Source organism: Humulus lupulus, chromosome 4, assembly GCF_963169125.1.
Source record: "Humulus lupulus chromosome 4, drHumLupu1.1, whole genome shotgun sequence".
NCBI lineage: Eukaryota > Viridiplantae > Streptophyta > Magnoliopsida > Rosales > Cannabaceae > Humulus > Humulus lupulus.
This window is the reverse complement of record NC_084796.1, coordinates 13,082,031-13,100,077: the sequence shown is the minus strand read 5'-3', so window position 1 is coordinate 13,100,077 and position 18,047 is coordinate 13,082,031.

Sequence of the window (18,047 nt, the reverse complement as noted above, 5' to 3'; positions counted from 1 at the left end):
TATCTGCTTATAAGCATGTCTAAGTTTTCTTTTCGATCCTTAGCTCACGAGTGCTATGTAGTGCAGGTAAGGGAAAGGGGAAGCTAGACCAGCCATGAGTTGGAGAGCCTCGGTGGCGGCATGTACATATGCAGCCTGCTCGACCACCGTGGTTGGAGATTCAAAGAGGAACTAGGGTTAAACCCTAATTTTTTCGCTTAGGCTGGCATGAGTTGTAACCACCATTTTGAGTTGTAAATGACTTTTTAAATGTTTATTTTGGGATCTCATGTACAAACTTAAACTTTTTAATGAAAGTAAATATTCATTTGACCAAAAATTTTGATGTTAACTCATTATTCACTTCTAGTTACACGTTTATGTTCAAATGACTTGATTAGCAAGTCCATCACTATTTAAAATACACAATGTAATGGTCTTGGCTATCTAGGGCGTTAGAACTACTTTGTTCGTAGTGGCTACTGGCTTGCCGTGAGGAATTTGGGTTTGGGTCAAGCTGAGACTTGAACAGGCCCCCCAAGATGGTGGAAAAAATTATGGTCGCTTTGTTTGCCTCCAAAGATCAAAATATTCATGTGGAAAGCTACCCATGATTGGATTCCTACCTTAAGTAATCTTCGACATCATGGTATGGATCTTGAAGATGTTTGCCCAATGTGTAAGAGAGGCCCAAAATCTACTTTTCATGCTTAATGGGATGCTCGAGTTTGCTTTCTACCAAGAAAAGTATCAATGAGATCATTTAAAAATACTATGAGTCTTTCTCTTGATTGTATTGCATTGTATATAGGGAAATCTACAAAAATGCATTGAAACTTAAAAAAAATATGAAAAATACATTGCCTTAAAAAAATACAGATATTTTATACAAAAACACGGAAAGGCAAAAGTATAAATACGAAGTGGCAAAATCATAAATAAAAAATAGTAAAATACAATTTTTTTGTAAACAATGTTTACAAATTTGGTTTGTTACAAATTTGTAACCATTGTTACATCCTTGTAAACAATATTTATAAAAATCAATTATAGAAATGTATTTTTGTAAACTAAAATTACAGACAAATTCCAACTAAAATAATTTATTTTTGTGACAAAAGTATACAAAACTAATTTTATAATTAAGATATATTTTAGTAAATAATATTTATGAAAATAATTTATAATTTTAATATTAAAATGATTTTGTAAGAAAAATATTTACAAAACTAACTTAAAAAATTCTAATAAAAAAATAATTATATTGTAACATATAATTATTAACCCAATAACTAATGTTACTATATTGTAACTCATATTTAGCCATTAACACAATTATACAACATAATTCCATTTACTTATTTTTTTTATTTAGTTTTATCTCATTTCTCACCATATATATTTGTAAAATTTGGTAACTTATTATATTAATAATAAGCTTTAAAAGTTGCTTTTCTGTAAATTTTTGTTACGATTTCAAAACTATTCAGAAATATAATACTCATAAGTAATTATTGAAAATAAACTATACATATTTTTTTAGAACTTTTGTAACGCCTCGATTTCCCGAGACGTTACTTGTAAAAGTCCATTTTAATGACAAAAAAACTTATTTATTGATATAAAACTAGGCATGAGATCTCATTATTTAAAATAAAATGTTTCAAGCTTAACTAAAAACGATAATGACATTAATAAATCATTTTAAATCCAAAACCAAAACTAACACATTCCAATCTGAAAACATTTTACAACTCTAAAACATCGCCCACCGCTAACATGTAAGATCCCTGCTTTGAGCCCGCACCACTCATTGTTTTGCCTTGCCTTTACCTGCACACAGAGTACCCGTGAACTAACGCCCAGTAAGATCTATGTAGGACATAACCCCCCAAACCTGGTAACATAAGCATAATAACATCTTTATAATTAACCACATGCAATATAAACACAATACCACAGTAAACATCAAATGCGTGTTGTACTCACACACATACATCACAGTCTCATATCGCACATTGTACTCATATACAATAATCAACTCACATCCATGTTGAGCAAACATGAAATGTAATTTGCTCTGCCTTGTGCTATACTCACACTTGGCATTCCCACAGGGCATCTCATTAGCATGAATTGTACTCACACATGATAATACATGCAAGTGTTGTGCTCGCACAAGCATTATTTACATGGAATACGCCTATATTCTATCATTCTAGCATGTTAACTATCTAGTCATTCTAGCACTATTCTCATGCTAACATCACTATTATAACATAATCAATTACATAACATAAGTACATAAAATAACAAACCATAAAAAATGTTGTATGCTTAAACATACACCCTGTGCGCAGATCTGCACTTTTCTTACCTTAATTGATGTGAATCCCCTTGTTCTCCCTAGAACTCCTTGTTGAGTTTCTTTGTTGAAGACAAGACCGTAGACACTCAACAATACATAGACAACTCAGAAAATACACAAGATAACTAGGGTTTCTAACATAGAAACTCTAATCTATAAGTCCTAATTCAGAACATTCACCAATTCAGTAACTAACATGCTTACTATTTATTTATACAGATAAGAAAACACTATAAACACCCCAAAACTCATGTACAATTTACCATTATTATTTATGTTAACCCAAGATATGTTTCCAAGAAGGGGGGTGAATTGGAAATTTAAACTAATTTCGGAAATTTAAAACTTAATATGTCAAATTATGCAATAAATCAAATTTATCAAGTAAAAGCAAATAATATGGCAATCAAATAGATATAGCAAATAATCAAACTTGTAATGTAAAGAGTTTAAGGTTAAGAAATTGCAAACTCTCGAATTTTACAAGGTTCGGTAGAACTAAGCCACCTACATCCTTGGTCTTCAAAGCTATGGACCTAGCTTTGAGTTCCACTATCGAGCCAAGTTAACGGGCTTGACTAACCCTTACAACCGTGAATTTTTCACCAAGGTATTTCCAAACCTCTTACAATAGTTTTCCACCACCAAGGACTATCAACCTCTTTTTCGGATTGTTGAAGTGCCAATCTCACTCTAACCGGGTTGTTTACAAAACCGATGCCAACCTCACCTCAATCAAAATATGGGAATGTGTTTGATATTACAAGCAAAAATCACTCTAGAAGTATGATGATACAATGAGAAACCTAGAGTGATTTAGCAAGCACACTTAGAAGAAATAAATACAAATTTTGGCCCAAGTGTGTGAATATGTGTTTGGATGATTTAAACTTTGGGAGCTCTTTGAAATCAATTGATTAGGTTTGATATATGTAATAAATGCTCAGCCAACTCCTAATTTTGAGTGAAAAACGAGTTTATATAGAGTTTGGGAAAAAACTAGCCGTTTATAGCCGTTGGGGGTTACTTTTTGAAGCTGCCTGCCGCGAACCGGAAGTCCGGATGGGGAACTGGAATTCCGGTCTGGGAGCATCCGGAATTCCGGTTGCCAACCGGAATTTCAGATGGCAGGCAGTGAGCAAAAGTTCAAAATATGCCTATTTTCCTGTTTTTCAATTCTTTATAACTTTTAGCTCGTTTATCCGATTTCAAAAATTCCAATTGCGTTACGACCGTATCGGGATGTATTTTCTTAAAAGTGAATTTAGGATGTCTAGTTATCATTTTGAAAAATCACCATTTTTAGCATGTGAATGAGCCAAATTTTATACTTATGACTTAAAGTAAACTTGCAATCACTTTACAAGACTAAGAAATGAAATTAAACCTTTATCTTGAGTTTCCTGAGTCTTGAAATCCATTTCGGGTCATTTCCGGAAAATTTGGTAAAATGACCATTTTGCCCTTGGTCATAAGTTTGACTTTGAATTGCTAATTCACTTTGGTTTTTGCTACAAAATTAACAAATCATTAGTAACAAATAATAATCAAATATTTTTTAATCATCAAAACAAGGAGACTTAAGAGTTTGGGTCAACAATCTCCCCTTTTTTGATGATATCAAATATTTGATTATTTTAAAAGGGAAAGGAAATATTTTTAAATATTAATATTAGATTAGCTCCCCCTTAATGTGTGCAAGGGTTTAAAAATTTGAAACTTTACCTTTGATTTTTACCTTATATGATTTTGTAAACTCCCCCTCAATTTATTACTCATAGTGAAATAAAAAGTTAGTCCAAAAATTGAGGTTTTTGCCAAGGTTAAAATAATCTCAATAAATTTTCCCCCTTTTGATTCATCAAAAAGGGTGGCAAAGGAATTCACAAAATAAAACATAAGCAAACATAAATTAAACTTTTTAAACATTCATACATAAGAAAGATAAGTGAATCCAAAATAACATCCAAGCAACAAGGTTTAAACTAGGTTCATCAACCAAACACAAGAAAGATAAACACACAAGGAGATAAGGCATAAAGCCATGCAAACACACAAGTACATAAGATAAAATAAAACATGAAAGGATGCAAAAAGAGAAAACATGCAAATGCCTAAGATGATGAAGCCATTGAAGTGGAAGCAAGAAGAGAATGAGATTTTTGTAGAAAAAGGGAGGATGAAGTTAGGGTTTGAGGGAGTGATTTTTGAGAGGGAAGAGAGTGGTGGCTTGTATTTTAGGTTGTAGAATCAGAATGGGAGAATGGAACTCGTAGGTAGGGTTTTTATGGGGAAAAAATTGCATTTGAAAAGGCCAAAAAGCCCTTAAGTGGCTGCTGTCTACGCCAACCGAAATTCCGGTTGGTCTGTGCACAGGCAACCGGAATTCCGGTTGGTGCAGCAGCCCAGCCCCTTTTTCAAAAACGCGCCAAACTTCTTCGTTTTTAACCCAATTGGCCCCAAACTTTTTCTAACACCTAAAATATGACAAAATGAATATGCTCAAACAAGAAAATCTGAAAAATATTGAAAAACGACGATTTACGGTAAGCTTTTCGAAAAAGTTCAAGATAGCTAAAAGCTTACCAAAAATGAAATATATTCAACCAAATTGAAAAATTATTTTTCCAGCAGTTCAAGAATATTAAATATGAGGTGTTTGAAGTGACGGAATCGAAAAATATTGAAAATTGAGAATTTACGGTAGATTTTTCGAAAAATGCCTTAAAAGGCCTTGAAAAGTATAAATCTACCAAAAATGAGTTTTATGCAACCAAATTGAAAAATTCTTTTTGCAATAGTTCAATATGTTAAATGTGAGGTGTTCAAACTGACGGATCTGAAAAATGTTGAAAATTGAGTAAGTTTGGCGAAAAACACTCATTTAGGCAAAAACTAACAAATTTTCAATACTTAGCATACCTAAAAATTGTTCAAAGAGTAATTCAAGCATAGCAACCCTATAGGCATACTAGATAAACTTATTTAGACATGTTCAAACACATAAACACATATACTAAACACGTATACAAAAATTCACATATTCACTCAATCAAAAATGAGTTCAAAGTTCACCAAAAATTCATACCATGACCTATAATTTGTTATTCTCAAAGACATATATCTAATAGGTCAAGTATTAAAAGACTTTGCTTATTTATGCATTAGAATCATATTATAGTGAAAGTATATATGCATAAGTAAGTAAGGAGAGATATGATATTCAAGTAGCTAGTAAACCTTAAATTTCATTTATGTTGGTCATTCCTAGCTCTTTTCTAATAAAACTAAATCTCTCATCACTAAGAGGCTTGGTGAAAATATCCGCTAGTTGGAAATCGGTGCTCACAAAATCTAGCATAATGTCACCTCTTTGGATATGGTCTCTAAGGAAGTGGTGCCTTATATCAATATGCTTGGCTCTAGAATGCAAGATTGGATTCTTAGAGAGGTTAATGGCACTAGTATTGTCACACTTTATGGGTGTACATTCAAAATCAACATCAAAATCCTTAAGAGTTTGTTTCATCCAAAGTATTTGAGCACAACAACTACCGGCGGCAATGTATTCGGCTTCGGTTGTGGATAGGGCTACCGAGTTTTGTTTCTTGCTAAACCATGACACTAAAGAGTTTCCTAGAAAGTGACATGTTCCACTAGTACTTTTCCTATCCGTTTTAAAACCGGCAAAGTCGGCATCCGAGTAACTAATGATTTCAAAGTTTGAGTTCTTGGGATACCAAAGCCCTAGATTCATTGTGCCAATCAAGTATCTAAAGATTCTCTTAACGGAACTTAAGTGGGATTCCTTGGGACATGATTGGTACCTAGCACATAGACCAACACTAAACAAAATATAGGGTCTACTAGCGATTAAATATAATAATGAACCAATCATACCTTGATACTTGGTGATGTCAACATCCTTACCACTTTCATCCTTGTCCATCTTTATGGAGGTGCTCATAGGAGTTTTCATGGACTTTGCATTGGCCAAGTCAAACTTTTGAAGTAGATCCTTGATGTACTTGGATTGACTTATGAATATTCCATCCTTTTGTTGCTTTATTTGAAGTCCAAGGAAAAAGTTGAGCTCTCCCATCATGCTCATCTCGAATTCACTATGCATACACTTTGAAAATTCTTCACAAAGAGCATCATTAGTAGCACCAAAAATAATATCATCAACATAGATTTGTACTATAATAATGTCTTTTGATTTTCTTTTAATAAAAAGTGTATTATCCGCTTTTCCCATTGAAAAACCATTTGAGATAAGAAAAGTGCTTAAACGATCATACCAAGCTCTAGGAGCTTGCTTTAAACCATATAAAGCTTTCTTTAATTTATAAACATGGTTAGGGTATTTGTGATCTTGAAAACCGGGGGGTTGAGAGACATAAACCTCTTCCATAATGTATCCATTTAAGAAAGCGCTTTTAACATCCATTTGATACAAGACAAAATTCTTGTGGCATGCAAAAGCTAATAACATTCTTATGGACTCAAGTCTTGCTACCGGGGCAAAGGTCTCCTCATAATCAATTCCTTCTTCTTGATTGTAACCTTGGGCCACTAATCTAGCCTTGTTACGCACAATGACCCCATGCTCATCTACCTTATTTCTATAGACCCATTTTGTTCCAATCACCGATTGGTGTAACGGTCTTGGAACTAACTCCCAAACATCATTTCTAATAAATTGATTTATTTCTTCTTGCATAGCTAGAAGCCAAGTTTCATCGAACTCGGCCTCTTTAAAATTCTTTGGTTCAATTTGAGAAATAAAAGCAATGAAATTACACAAGTTTCTAAGGGAGTTTCTAGTTGTGACTCTTTGTGAAGGATCACCTAGAATTTGGTCTATAGGATGAGCACTTTTGAACTTCCACTTATGTGGAAGGTTAGAATCCATACCTTTGCTTTCATTTACCTTTTCCACGGGTGGTTCCTCTTTGGGAGTTTGTGATGGAGCGTTAGATGATTCTCCAATGTCAAGATTTTGAACCTCTTCTCCCAAACCTACAACATCATCATCTACACTTTTGCTTGTAGGAGGGTTAGACTCATCAAATGCAACATGAATAGATTCTTTGACAACATTAGTTCTTTTGTTATAAATTCTATAAGCTTTACTATGTGTTGAATAACCTATAAAAATTCCAACATCGGATTTTGCATCAAATTTTCCAAGGTTGTCATTGGTGTTCAAAATATAGCATTTACATCCAAAAACTCTAAAATATCCAATGTTGGGTTTTCTCCCTTTCCAAAGCTCATAAGGGATTTTATTCATGTTAGGCCTAATGAAAACACGGTTCAAAATATAACAAGAAGTATTGACGGCCTTGGCCCAAAAATATTTAGGTAATGAGATTTCATTGAGCATTGACCTAGCCATTTCTTGAATTGTTCTATTCTTCCTTTCGAAAACTCCATTTTGTTGTGGAGTTCTTGGAGCCGAAAAGTTATGGTTAAAACCATGTTCGTCACAAAACAATTCTAAGGCATCATTGTCAAACTCTCCACCATGATCACTCCTAATGGAGGTGATTGAATACCCTTTTTCATTTTGCACACTCTTACAAAATTTAACTAAATTTTCCAAAACATCATTTTTGAGTTTCAAAAATATAACCCATGTAAATCTAGAAAAATCATCAACAATCACAAATGCATAGTATTTACCACCTAGACTAGCAATTCTTGAAGGACCGAATAAATCAATATGAAGCAATTGCAAAGGTCTAGAGGTTGAAATCTCTTTCTTGGAATGAAAAGATGTTTTAATTTGTTTTCCAAATTGGCATGCATCACAAAGTTTATCTTTAACAAAAGGAATAGATGGAAAACCAACAACAAGATCTTTTCTAACCAACTTTGAAATATAATCCATACTAGCATATATTTAATGCATAAAATATCAAGAAATTATCATATGTTCACACGACAACCTAGCATGCTTCTAAATATGTACATTACATCCTAATATCTTTTCTAAATCAAATAAACAGCAGTAAAACAATAAGAAACACACAACTACCACTTAACATAATTAAATTAATTTTGTACTTCATTTACGTAATTAATTACCAAAAATATATTTAAAAATATTAACCAAGTTCAAATAGAAACTCCAAGTTCCCAATTAATGTAATATATATAATGTAACGACCCAAATTCAGTGTTAAGGCTTAAGGGCCTGGAGTAGTGTGCCTGGAGGGCATGATGGGATTTTGTCTGTGACTTTATTAAGTTTAATGCATCATTATGATTTATTGCACGTTATATGACTATTTGATTATTTGAGATGCATGACTATGTGAATCAGTATGCATGTAGAACTGATTGTCTTAAAATGAGCATGATTGTAACTTGGTCATGTTAGGGCATAACTGTGATAATTGTACTATGTGAATTGTTCCATGTGAGTGTGATGTTTTATCAGGATGCACGCATCGAGACGGTCCTAGAGAGCCAGTTAGTCTAAAAGTCACAACGGGTTGTTGTACCCGGCTCGGGAGGAGCCCAGGGGTACTTCGGGAATCTTATAAGTTGAGTTTAGAAAGAGTGATTAGTTATTGGTATTTTGGTAACCATTTGTAACTGCTGTGAGTAACAAGTTTTAAGATAGGAAGTGGTAGAATTGAAATGAAAGTGTTAAGACTTAAGTACCCTTGAAGGTTTAGCTTAGAAGGATTAGTAAGGAGGGGTAATTTGGTCTTTTGGCAAGGAAAATAGACATTATGCAGCTGGGATTTAGGGGGTACGGTTTGGGCATTTGGGTCACTTGTGGCTTTGATAAATTAGAAGAGAAGGAAAAGAAGAGGAGAGAAAGGCTAGGGCAAAGAAGAAGAAAGAAGAAGAGGTGTAGAAAGGGGCTGAAGTGGGAAGCTTAGAAGGAGATCAAGGGAACTTTTAGGGTGGATTCTACTCTTGAGGTAAGGATCTTATGCTTATTTAAGTTTGTTTTCTGTGTTGGTTGAGGAATTTAATGCTTGAGTTAAGATTTTCATGGGTTTTGATTTGGGTTGTTGAATTTGAAATCAAAGGAGTGGATCTTGTGTGTATTGATGTTTTGGATTTGATTCTAGTGTTTATGGGGTGTTAGATTGTTCATATGAGGTTTGGATTTGAGTTTTGGGGTTTAGGTTTTGGTTTGGGATGATTTGGGGAGGTTAAAGCTCGGGGAAAATTGCAGGAAAAACCCAGAATTCTGGGTCTGCGAAGGTGTGCCGCGGCAGGGTTTTTGTGTGCCGCGGCAAGGGAGCTTCTGTCTGATGGGTGCCGCGGCACAAGGCAATTTTCAGGATAGCCTTTTTGGCAATTTTAGGTCATAGCTCCGGGGGTTCGTGGGATGCCTCCGGGGTGTTGTTTTAAGGTTTTAGAGGTCCCGAGAGTGCGGGATTGGTCCCGGGAAGTGGTTTTGGGTTTGGTTAGTATTAAAAGTGTTTTATGTGTGTTGTGACTAGGATTTCGGAGAGGCTCGTGCTAGAGGACCGTGCTCGTGATCGTGGTGCATCGGAAAGCACGGATTACAGGTAAGAAAACCGTAACACCCGAGTTTAGGGCATGGCCCCACTGTGTGATTGTAGGGCGTGGCCCCGGATTGTATTACGTGCAAATGCTTAACCTTAAATGAACCGTGATGTGTGTGAATGTTTATTTTTAATGTACTATATGTGTAATTATGATGAAACGAGCGGCAGAGGCCGGGTACGGCGTAGGCCGGGGCGGCCGTGGGCCGAAAGTAACACACAGCACATGGGATGCTTATATTCAAGGTGGGACCCAAGGGATACATGAGTTATCCTCGCGGTGAGAACCGAAACTCCAGGCTTTGGTAAGGCCTTGGGAGCGGCATGGCCGTACTTGTTTATTATGATGGTTTTCCTTTGTGTCAGTGAACTATTGCCAGCTATTTGTTTTGCATATGTTATGTGTTATTTGGGTTTTCTTGCTGGGCTTCGGCTCACGGGTGCTCCGTGTGGCAAGTAAAAGCAAGGAGTCAGTCAACCGGCCATGAGTATGGAGAGCGTGGGGGCGGCGCGTACATGTTCGGCCTGGCCGACTGCTTTGGTTGGGGGCATTTTGTATATGGCTGTATTTAACCATTCTTTTGATAGCTGATCAAGTGTAAATCTATTTTGAGATGTAAATATTTTGTAAACCTTATTTTGGGATCCCAGATGTTTTATAATTAACGTTTTAATGAAACTAAACATTTTCAAAGAGTACAGCCTTAAACTCTGGTTTATTCACACTTTTGGTTTTAGAAACCACTTGAGTCAATTAAATGCACAATTTCTGTTTTAAACTCACTTAGTAACGGCTCTAAGGTAGTAGGGCGTTACATATAAACAACATCACCAAAAATAAAAACAGTGACCAAAACATTATTTATGCAATTTCCATATTTAATCTTATATTTTCATGAAATAATTATAGAAATTATCAAAAATATTCAAACACTTAATCTAAAATTCCAGAATTGATTTCTATCAATAAATAACTCATTTTAAATTATCCTTAGCATTTTACAGTAGCCTAGGTATCTATCACAATTATCTTAAGAAATTACTCGATTAATTCAAGAAAAATACAAAAATGATTAAACATTCAATATAATCATTCCAGAATAGTTCAATATCATTAGAAATCATTTAAAATTATTCCTAGATTTTTCTGTATAGTCTAGGTATTTTTTATATTTATTTTCTAAAATAAATCACAAAAATTTAAGAATATATAAAAAAAAAATCCCATACTTTACCAATAATCATAAAAAAAATCATATAGATTTGAAAACAAAATAAATTGAGATGAAAACCGCCACAGGTGCCCGAGATCGAGCTTCGCCGGAGCTCACGTTGAAGCTCCTATCTTCTCTACTGCTGGCGTGTGGAAAAAGCTTCTCCGACCGTTCTAGACACTTATAATCGCTTGGAAATTGATCCCACAATGTCCAACACCTTGGCTCGAGCCCAAAACACCAAAGAAAGAAGCCCTAAGTTGTTGTCTTCTCCAAGTCTAGTACACCGGAAAAAATGGTGTAAAAGTATACAATTTGTGTTCTAAACCTTTTAGCTTCGATATTTCATGTCTAATGTGGTCCTTGGAGTCCCCCAACCTCAACTAAAGCCTTCCACAAACCCAGAATTCGTGCAAACTCCATAAAATATGAAAATATCCAAGAGCATGCATTTTCTTAGATAAAAATGGTGAATCTCGATCTGAGGCGCTACCCCTACTTTTCCCACGTTAAAAGAGTTCTAGAATGATCCTAGATTGTGGAACACCACCCAGATTCTTTCCAAAGCAAGAACTCAAAAATTCTCTATCTTTTCTAAAAAAATGATAGTCTCTCTCTCTCTCTCTCTCTCTCTCTCTCTCTCTCTCTCTCTCTCTCTCTCTCTCTCTCTCTCTCTCTCATCAACTCTCTAATTTTCCCTCTATTCCCGCGAATTAAATTATTCAAATAATCATGATAACACGATTTAAAAATAGCATAAAGTAAATTTAGTGTTTGAAGCTTCTAGATCCTCTATTCAAGGAATTCTTTTATTTTAAAAAAAAATAATCTAAGGTTCCTTAATTGATATCATCAATTAGATTTCGAAAATTTACAAATTCAATGAGTTTTTAATCATGTTAAATAAAAAAACAAAGTCTCTAAAATGCCCCTTGAACCAATCCCAAACTTGAGGGCTGTTGACCCTGATTTTGGTCAACGACACGGAGTCTAAGAAACGACAATAAAATGATATAGAGCTTGAAAATATTCTAATGGAAAGATAAAAAACACGGGGATTTATAGTGGTTCGGTCCCAGTAATTGGTAATGACCTACGTCCACTTGATACTATTAATAATATTGAGCTCCCAAGGTATGATCAAAGAACAAGGGTTCCTGAGTTTCACGGTCCTTAGAAAAAGAATACAATACAATGATGGATAATAGTAATGTAATTCTCTAAGCCAAAAAAGATCCATCCCCTTCCTTGAGCTATCTCTTGTGTATTTATAGGCTCAGGAAGGGTTACATGAATTAGGAAATAATATATATCCTTAATGATCGGATCTGCAAGTCATAATGAAGAGATATTCTCGGATATCATCACAAATGTACAGATTTTTACATAAATGAATGAATATACGACTAGGCTAGTCGTACATAGAACTTGATCTCGTTGTGCGGAAATAATGCTGGTCGATAGGCGAGCCATATCTCTGCTACGTGTCTGCCACGTGTCAAAAATCCTTGCCACATTATCAGCAACTGATTTATGGATAAACAAGGGCATTATAGTATTTTCACAAATTCAATTAGTTATTATTATTATTTAATTCAATTAAATAATAATATTATGGCAAACCATATAATAAATGTGGAAAAATAACACATCATAAGATAAATAATTTCATGCATATTATTATTACTATTATGTCCATAATAATAATATTCAATTAAATAACTAACAACTTAATCCGAGCCGTTATTTATTCACCGTTATTTATACACATGTCGTGATTCCATAAATATTCAAACATAAGAAACCGTGAATTTTATTGCCATTGAAAATCATACATATCTCATAAGAGAAAACAGATATTACAACTTTGGTTATAATTTCGTTATCACATTGATAAGTAATATTCAAGTTTATGTAGTTAATTGTAATGATATTGTTTCGATTAAGGAATAAATATACACTACAACAAATCTTAGTTTTAGTCACAATAAATTTTGTGACTAAAAACAAAAAATATGTGACTAAAAAAAAATCATCTTATTTATGTCATTACTAAAAAATTCGTGGTTAAAAGTATTAGTCACAAAAATCACAATTTGTTGTCAATAAATATATTTTTAGTCACAACAAACTTTATCACTAAAAATAATAAGTTGTGACTAAAACTACATTAGTGATAATTTGTGATTAAGTATGACTTTTTAGTCACAAAATTTTTTTTGTTGTTACTAAAAGTGACATTTAGTCACACAAAATATATGTGAAGTTATTTTTTTTTTTTTTTTAAGTGATAGTAGGTTTTCAAAACTTGTCAGTTTGTGACACTTTTTTTAATTGTCTGGACACTATAAATTTCATTGATATGAAGTTGGTTATTACGTGTTTGATGGTTGGTTACATTTATATTTGTTTTTCATTTTCGTAATTTTGTAATTAATTCATTTTACCGTATATAACGATTTTTTTCGTTTACTGTGAGCATTGTAATTTTTCTTTATACATAATGATGTGAATTCGTGTTAACGTGTCATGTTAGTGTTTGTGCAATAGCAAATTAGCATGTTTAAATAGTCAATACTAATTTGACTCGTTTATGTTTCGTGTCAAGAAAACCTCTCAATTCTAATCCAATTCGTCATGTTCGTGTGCCGACCCATCATGGTCATTTGTCGACTAGATTTATCTTCCACTATATGTTGATCGACATGATTAGTAGTATCACATATTTGATTTATTTTATATTTTTTAATTATATCAATCTATTTAACTCATTTGAACAATATACTATATAAAAATATATAAAGTTTCAAATAACAAAAAATGATGAATTAAATAATTTATCACAAAATATTAATACAAAGAATAAAATTCTTAATATTAATTAATTATTTAAGTGTGAATAAATTATGCTATATTTTTTTAAGAGTTTTTTTTTCTACTTAAGATTTATTTAATTAATAATTTTAAAGATATACTGAATTTAAGCGGGTCAATTCATGTTAATTTTGTGCCACATATGTTGATCCTAACCCAACCCAAAAAATTATTGTGTCATTCAGATTCGACCTAATTTCGATCCGCACTTGTTTTACGTGAATCTAACCCATAATAATTCATGTTAATGTCATGTTGTTGTGTCGTGAAGTAAATTAACACCCTAGTATATATAAAATTGGAAAGAGAGGCCTTAGGCAAAAATATGGAATTTATTCTTCTTTTTTCCTCTCCAACTTTAGTCAGCGGGAAAACAATAGAAACAGGTAGAAGCTATTCGATTATTCTGAATATCATTGCATGGTGCAGTGCAACTGTATGGAATCTATATGTATGGTTAGGCTCTCTTCACATCTATATATCTAAAAGAACAATGGTTTCATGCTTTTGATATGATTGTCTAAATGGAGAACCAAAAAAATAAACAAAGAAATTTAATAAACTTAGAAATGGTTCTGTTGTGTGCATTGTGGGGCTCTAACTTTTTTCTCTTATAAGCTAACTCGAATAATGAACAGAATTGGCAGTGCTATGTGTTTGAAATCAAGTAGGGTGACTCTGGAACATGATGTGAGAGCAACACTTCATCAAGTCAAACAGAACATACCTATTTATATTTATATATAAATACATCTATATATTTTTTCTTATATTATTGGGAATAATGAGCTCATATATGCAGTGGCTAAAAAGGAGTGATCATGATACACAGGAATCTAAAGGCATGAATGATAATCTAAATATTTTTTGATGTTTGATATTGTGTTTGAATTTTTCTAACTCAGGAAATTGTACTCTAAGAATTTTAACTTTTCATGATTCTAAATTCAAGTAGAACCCACCTGATAAGTAGTTTTTAGATATCTATGAATGTGAAACACTTCAAAATTATTATTTATTTTTAAAAAAATCTTAAATCAATAATTTTTTAGTTAATGACTTATTTTGTTTTTGAAACTTATAATATAAAAACGAATGTACATATATCAAACTATAAAATAATAAATAATGTTTGTTTATTTAAATAATTGATATGTAAAGCTTTTATTTCATTACTTTAGTTTAAAATAACAAATGAAATATTATTAAAAATAAAATAAAGATATTTTGTATTTTTTAAAATTATACTAGATTCTAGTATTTAATAATTGTATTTTTTAATTTTGTTAAAAGTATATTTCATAAATAAAATTGTTTATAAATTATAATCTAAAGGAAAATTTAACAAGTTTTTAAGATGTCATTTTCTATTTATAATTATATTATTTATTATTTTGATAAAATATATTATTATATTAATTTTATGAAATTATGAAAAACTTGATAGATTATTATGCACAACAAAACACGGTGAAAGTTTTCAGACTATTAGATTACCCTTTTCAATTTTTTCAACCATAAGAAAATTGTGAACTCTTTATACCAAACCGTCCCAAAGAACTTTGAGCTTGTGTAATAATTCATCATTTGTCAACCTTAAACCAATGGGGGAGGAAGGATATGTGAGATTCTGATGAATTAAAGTCCTATTCATGCATCATGGTCAATTTATTCTTCTTTCAATGGAAATTGGAGGATGTCAAATACATGGATAGAAGGAATTTTAGAATTAATTTATGTGGTCATTCACTCATTTGAATCCGATGTCGCTCCATAAATTTCACTATACAAAATGTTAAAATAATTTTAATATTAGAAACTAATAGTAAAGTCAAAATTAATAAACTAATGGATTTATAGTATGAATACTTTTGCTCCATATAAATCGATTGATTAGCAACCATCTTTGATTATTTTAAATAATATTTACATTTAGAGATCTGCGGCATAAATATTTAAGTTCATACTTTTGTTGTACTTAAATATTTAACTTATTTTGTTTTAGTGCATAAATACTTAACATTTATTTTTTGTTACAACTGTTACTTTTTCTCATTAAGTAACAAATACCAAACTTTTTAGTTAAAAATATTTACGGCATAAATACATAAGCATATGTAATTGTTTCACTTAAATATCAAACTTTCAAAAAAATCAATTCTTAAAAGCTATGTATTTAAGTGCAACATTTACATAAACTTAAGTATTTATGTCGTCAATATTCCTATTTAAAAAGTTTGGTATTTGCCCCTTAACGGAAAGAAAATAACGGCTGCAAAAAAAAATAAACGGTAGGTATTTATGCCGTAAAAAAAAGCTATCAATTTTAAATAAAGAGAACTTGAAAGAAAAATGAAAATGACACCGAGTTTTACGTGGTTCAGGTTATAAAACAACCCTAGTCCACGAGTCTATTATATTGAGATGTTTGAAGCTTGAGAGGTCAAGCTTCAATGAAGATTTTTGGCAGTGTATATGCTGCTCAAATTACACAATCGTTGAGCCCCTTACAATGGGGTATCCCCGCCCTATTTATAGTGGCTGAGAACAATTAAGTGGGACTTTAATAATTATTATCCCTTATAATGATGGGATCTTAGTCCCAAATATTACAATTCTTGTGATAATAAACAGGAAGGCCTATATAGATCGCATGGGGCTCATTTACCAGGTATCAGCCCACCACTTTTTAGGAGGACACGCCGTTGACAGTGTCAAAGAGTGGCTGCACATCTTCTCATGTCAGGCGACGAATTGGGACATGCTATTGTCTCAAGTACGGAAACGACACTACTACAAGCGGGGTGTGTCACGTGTCAGGAAGTTGTGGTGGTCCAAAGATGTTGTGCTTGACAGCAAGCATCATTCTCCGGGGGCAGAGAACCATCATACTATAACTCTTCGGCTAAGCGGCTAAAGAATACCTAGCAGGATCCAAAGAAGCCTTCTCCGGGGTTGGGGCATGCTAAATAACCTCCCAAGTACTATGAACACTCAACGAGTGCCACGTGTCGAATTGACGAAAACACGGACAACAATAAGTTATGTATTTAAGTGCAACGCATCCATAAACTTAGGTATTTATGTCGTCAATATCTACTATTAGAAATATAGGCTTTTACTTCATTTTTTACACATTTAATATAAAAAAAAAAAAAAAACTGAAGTAAAAGCATTTCAATGGGTTTTTACTTCGCTTTTGAGAATGGTAGTACATAAAAAAAAATGCTATTACTTCGGTTTCTTAAAAAAACGAAATTAAAATAGAAAATAGACAAGGGTCATGTTTGGTTTGCACACTATATTAGGGTTTTTCACTTCGGTTTTTATGAAAAAACCGAAGTGAAAAGTGGAGCAAACCAAACGCGACCCTGAAAGCTTTTACTTCGGTTCTTATACAAAAACCGAAGTAGAAAGGGGACCGAAGTAAAAGAGTTTTAATACCCTTAATATATAGCTCCCGCGGCTCATTCGTCTCTCTGAAGCAAAAATCTCAAACGCCAAACCCAGAAAACCTCCATTGTTGTCGTACCCCCACGAGGGTTTCACAAAATATACCATTTTTTAATGTTTTTTTTACCATTTGAAACCATTTTTCTTACTTAAAAACATAAATATTAGTTCCATTTTTATTTTTGAGGAAGAAAATAAAGACTTTGGGTGTGGGTATTTTTAAGGTTCAAAAATGTGTATCGTTATTGGACTTTGACTGGTTTTCTTACATTAAAATAAGTTCTTGAGCTTCAAAAAATGTATGAATCACTAAATCTTTGTTTGTATGATTTTTTTTTTATTTTCTATATTATTTTCAGATTTCTTTTCTTATAGATATAATGTGTTTATTATATATAGGTTTTAGAGTTGCTAATATTGATTTAGAGGTTATTTTGAGCATCAAAGAAGGTTTGTTACCTTAAAACTTTGTTTGTGTTAATTTTTTTTTTATATTATTCCGAATTTAATACTTATTTTTTAGTATATTTGTGTTATATTTTTTTTATTTATTTTGTTATTTTGTATAATGTTATTAATTATATATATATTAGTAAAATTTTAAAATTGTTGTGACTTACT